A 6,000-nucleotide genomic window follows, 5' to 3' on the forward strand; every position below is an offset into this window, starting at 1 on the left:
CTATTGGAATAAAAGATTGATGGAATATTTTTTTGAGAAAAAATGAATGGGAGAGTTCTGAAAAAAAATGATATTTAAAGAGAATTTGGGTGAAAATTGGAGTTGGATTTATGAATGGATCAAACATAACTGAAAATTTTGATTAAGATTTACAGAAAAATGAGTTATATATAGAAAATAAATGAAAATAACTACTTTATGGGTTTCGAACTCATAACTTCAGGGCCAGGCGCGCTCAATTTGACAGAAAGAGAGGATTTTCGGAAAGTTATTATATATTTACAAGATTGCCATTGAAAATATGTGAGAAAAATGATGCAGGCTATGAGATTCGAACACAGGACATCAAAGGCGCCCACGTGAGGAGAAGACGACATGTGGCATGCGTAGATTGGCTGAAGAGTGGAGAAGGTGTGCACGTGAAGTCTTTCGAAAATGGGGAATAAAGGAAAACGCTCGGCTAGGATTCGAACTCACGACCTTGAGGTGTTTACGCGCGTGGACGTATTGAATCTTTTTTGTTATTTACCAATTGGTCTCTGATCTTCGATTTACCCGATTTTGTTTGTTCGGACTTTGTTTTAAGTGTTTTTCATTGCATTGAGTTCGTAATAGAGTCTAGATTCTAATTCTGTATAAAATTATAAAAATAATGAATATATGCATGATATAGGTGGAGACAGCCTAGACTTTCGTGTTTTTGGTAGAGAGAGAAAATGTTAAGAGAAAATATGCTATTGTTATATAATTTTAATTGCGTGAGAGAGAGAATTAACAAATTTTGAAATTTGAGGTTTTTTTATGTTGAAATTTTTTAAATGACACAAAAAATTTGTTGATAATTAACGACGCTTTAAATGTGTCAAGAAAAATTAAATTGTGTCAATAGAATTGTGTCAATAAATAATTTTCAACAACACAATTGTACCTCACCCCATCTTTTTTATTTTCAACAACACAATTCCTTGATTAGTAGTATCATTAAAACTCATTTTTCTAGTAGCCGAGGGAGAAGAGAAATCGAAGCGGCCAAGATTCTTCAACGGCAGTCTCTTAGATTGGTGGGTTCGACGGCAGTCCCTTAGACAATGTTTGCTTGTTCGACGGTGTGAGATAAGTGGGTTTGACGACAATCTCTTAGATTTGCAGATGAATTACATTGTTTTCCATTTTTTGGTAGGGAGAGAGAGAAAAGGTTGAACAAATTGTAAAACTCTTTTTGAATGTCGCGCGAAGAGGGAATTGAAAATTTTTGAATTTTTGGTTTTTTTATTTCAAAATTTATTTAATGACACAAAGAATTTGTCGTTAATTAACGACACTTTAAATGTGTCAAGAAAAATTAAATTGTGACAATAGAATTGTGTCAAGGAATAATGTGTCACTTCTATTTTCAATGACACATTTTACTCCTACCCTATCCTTTTTTATTTTTAACGACACAATGTTTTGATTTGTAGTATCGTTAAAACCCAAATTTGTACTAGTGAAGTAGGGTCGTAGAGTCATTGCACGAGGTCAAGCATGGAACGTCGTGCTTGCTCAATCTGAGCATTGTGTAACCCATGTGAACATTGCAACCAAAACACCTTTATTGTAATGGGGTGAGCCCTTCTGCCAAACAGGGATCGATCGCAACACGTTTAGTCTTAATAGAGGCAAGGATGCCGGAAACACATCTGCAACGAGGTGCAAGTATTATCCAAGCAAACCCATCCCTTACCTCGACCACACATCCCACTCTCTATCCCCATCCGACGTAGGGGCATGAGGGGCACTAACCAGACCCTTCCACCAAGCAAGAAGCAATCGCAAGACATCTCGTATCGCTAAGGACAAGCACACCCAGACTACGCCTACAACGAGGTGCAAGCATTATCCAAGAAAGCCCATAAAAGTACATCAACTTGACACCCAACTCTCACTCCCTGCCCGACGTAGGGGCTCAACATTCCTTCAATTCCGACCAAAACCTTCCACCAAACAAGAAGCAATCGCAAGACATCTTGTATCGCCACGGACAAGCACATCGAGAATACACCTACAATGAGGTGCAAGCATTATCCAAGCAAACCCATCTGAGTACATGAACTAAACATCCCACTTTCACTCCCCGCCTGACGTAGGGGCTCGACATTCTGTCAATTACGACCAAACCCTTCCACTAAGCAAGAAGCAATCGCAAGACATCTTGTATCGCCATGGACAAGCATGTCGAGAATACGCCCACAATGAGGTGCAAGTATTATCCAAGCAAGCCCATCCGAGTACATAAACTCGACATCTCGCTCTCACTCCCCAATCGACGTACAGGCCTGTCGTTATGGCCAAATCCCTCCAATGAGCATGAAGCTATTGTAAGTCATCTCGACATGGACAACACGTCCAGACTACGCCCACAACAAGGTGCAATCATTATCAAAGCAAGCCCATTTGAGTACATCAACTCAACATCCCACTCTCACTCCCTGCCCAATGATCATACGTGGCACTCCAACCAAACCCTTCCACCATGCATGAAGCAATCGCAAGACATCTTGTATCACTTTGGATAAGCATGCCCAAACTATGCCCACAACGAGGTAAGCATTATCCAAGCAAGCCCATCTAAGTTCATCAACTCAACACCCCGCTCTCACTCCCCGCTTAACGTACAGGCCCGTCATTCTAGTCAAACCCCTTCATCGAGCACGAAGCAATCATAAGTTGTCTCGTATCGCCACGGACAAGCACGCCCAAACTACGACCAAAACGAGGTGCAAACATTATCCAAGCATGCCCATCCGAGTGCATCAACTCAACATTTCGATCTCACTCCCTGCCTGATGGTCGAACGTGGCACTCTAATCAAACCCGTCCACCAAACATGAAGCAATCGCAAGTTGTCTCGTATTACCACGGACAAGCATACGTAGATTAGACCCACAATGACGTGTATGCATTATCCAAGCACGAAGCAATCTAAGTCGACATCCTGCTCTCACTCCCCACCCGGCTACCAGAGGTGACACTCCGACAACGTCAACACCCCAAGCATATGTGCCCATGATGGGCACAATGTGCTTGAAAGGTCAGCGTCGTGACATAGAGGTACCACTACGCCCCACCTATGCAGGCAGGTCGCCCCCTGTATAGTACATTTTGGATTTTTTTGGTCTTGCAGGCTTGCATATGAAAAATCTAAAATGTTTTACCATCGAGGAAAGCTTGATGTTAGTATTATGACCAAGACATCATTGTATTATGTTTTAGATATTCAAGTGAGTGTGAAGAACCAGTTTCATAATTTTTTTAATCAACCAATAATATTTTTATGAATTTTTATTATTAAAATAATAAAGAAATATAAAAATATAGTAAAACGTGTAAAAAAAACCTAATTTTTTAGATGACATCATTACTTTACATTGCTTAGCTCTGAGAAAAAACTCATAACAATCCAAGCGCTAGAAGATAAACTTGACATCTCATTTGTGTGTTGAGTGGGCATAGGGGCCGTAGGTGGGCATGGGGCGTGCATGGTAGGTGTTGGGTGGGCACGAGGGGCGTGCATGGCAGGCATCGAGTGGACAGAAGACAATGTCAATAACCTCTATGGTGGGCACTTTGCGCGCGCTACCCACACACTCCACAGACGCATGGCGCGCGTGATGTCATGAACATGCTTGTCCAGGGCATTGTTTGCCTATGACCGCATGTCTAAATAACTCTAATTTATCTTGTCTTTATGTTTTCTTTATTGTTTAGTCTATTGCTTTCATTTCGTGTCGCCGAGCTTGAGTGTGAAATTTCAGCATTTTCATGTGCAAGTTTGCCAAGGCTAAAAATGTTAAAATGTACTATAGGGGAAACATAGTAGTTGAATCCCCGACCAAGCCTTGTCATACTCTTTGCAAACTAAGCTTTTCTTTGCAATTGACAGTCTACAATGCTTTCATTTATGATGTTTTCAATGATTTTATTTCTCTCTCACGTTTTATAAAATAATTTTCTCAAGAACGTGAAGGGAGGCTACATTATATCATGAGTTTGTCCACAAATTTCGAATTTTAAACGGTTGACTTGTTGACCGAGTAGAACAAGTGCCGCACAATCTTGTTTGAAGGGTTACGATTATGACAAGTGGTATCAGAGCCAAATTGGCTAATCGACAGTTAAAACCAAAATATGTCGACGATGAATCAATCAGGCAAGGCCTAGAAAGATCGACTAGTAGAGTTGGAAGAGCAGATGCTCTATCTAGTGGAAGTTTCTGGCTTCATTCGCTTCTTAGAGTCTCGTCTCAAAGAAATTTCTAAGAAAGCTGATATGATCGATGCAATGGCTGGTCGTGTCAAAGGATTATCGATACAGGAGTTGTTGGCAAGAGTCGACACTCTAGAAGGAAAAATGGGAAGAACTGGTAGCCACAAACGTGGGGACAGTTCGATAGGCTCTGTTGCCCATATCGAGTAACGTGTCATTGAGCTAAATAACTCTCAAAAAACACTTTTAGAGATGATAAATGACAGGTCAGAGGATTTTTTAGATACCCTCGATTTTCTTAGGAATGATATCACAGATGTGAACACGAAACTAAATCTCACAATGTAAGCCATGGCAAACCAGTCTCCCAAGCCATTTACATTTTCCAGTAAAAGGTCTCTTTGTCATTTTTCCTTCAAGACAAGATTCACATGGAAGTAATGAATGATCTTCTAACTCGTTTAGAAGTCGATTCTTTACCAATCTCCCGATCCGATCGAGATTTATGTGACCTAATCTTAAACGCCAAAGATAGGCATTGTTATTTCGAAAAATTCTTTGTCTTTTATTTTGAGTGTTAGCAGTTCTAAACATCTCATGATTTAAAACTTCTTTTGCTTCATTAGGTTTTAATATATACAAGTTGTTTTCGAGCTTAGCCGAACAAATATGTACACCATTCTTAGAAATGAACTCTTCATTCATAGAAAAATTAATTGAGTAAAAATGTTCAATAAGACAAGAAACGGAAACTAAGGTCCTTTTCATTTTAGGAACTATGTACAAGTTTTCTAAAAACATGAATCTATTTCCGAAAAACAACTTAGCATTCCCACTGCGCGAGCTGAAATGACATCTCCTGTTCCAACCTTGAGTGTCATCTCACCCTCCTCAAGCTGCTTGAAGGAACTAGTTTTCTGTAAAGAAGAACAAATATGGTTAGTGGCCCCTAAATCAAGTATTCAGGCATTTTGGTCATTTTCCACTAAGCATGTTCTAAGACAAGTAAATCATATTTACCTTCCTTTTCTTCTTAGCAAGGTACTTAGGGCAGTTTCTTTTCCAATGTCCATCAACATTGCAGTGGAAACATCTCTCCTTGATGACTACCTTAGCCTTCCCTTTATCCTCAGCAGTAACAGTAGGACCTTTCCCCTTCCCTCCTTTCCTCTTCTGAATTTTCTTAGATCCAGAAGATGAAGGTGCAAACCTCCTGGAATGGGCAACATTTGCCTCTCCTTCTTTCTATCCCTTAAGAGACTGAAAAATTTACAACTCTTTTAGGAGGGTAGTCATGTTGTACTCTATCTTGTTCATTTCCACATATTGTGAAATTGAAGAAAGCTCTTCGGAAGAGATTTCAAGATATAGGACACTTGACTCTTCTCATCAAAGACCGCTCCGTTCATTTCCACTACGTTGAAGTTGACTATCATGTCGAGAACATGTTCTCTGACAGATTGGTCCTCTTTCATACGTACATTATAAACGTATTTAATAGCCTCTTGTTTGATCTGAATGGACGATTGCCCAAATATCTCTCTAAGAGAGTCCATGATCTGACGTGCAGTGACCATGATCTCATGTTTCTTGCTCAATATGTCAGACATACTAGCCAAGATGTAGAGGCAGGCCTTGTCATTGGCCTTTGTCCAGTGGTCATATGCATCCTTAACACTTTGGGATGCATTTTGAGTGGGAAAAGGACATTCCTCCATTAAGACGAAGCGTAGATCAGCGATAACTAGAATCATA

Source organism: Cucumis melo, chromosome 1 (assembly GCF_025177605.1).
Source record: "Cucumis melo cultivar AY chromosome 1, USDA_Cmelo_AY_1.0, whole genome shotgun sequence".
Lineage (NCBI taxonomy): Eukaryota > Viridiplantae > Streptophyta > Magnoliopsida > Cucurbitales > Cucurbitaceae > Cucumis > Cucumis melo.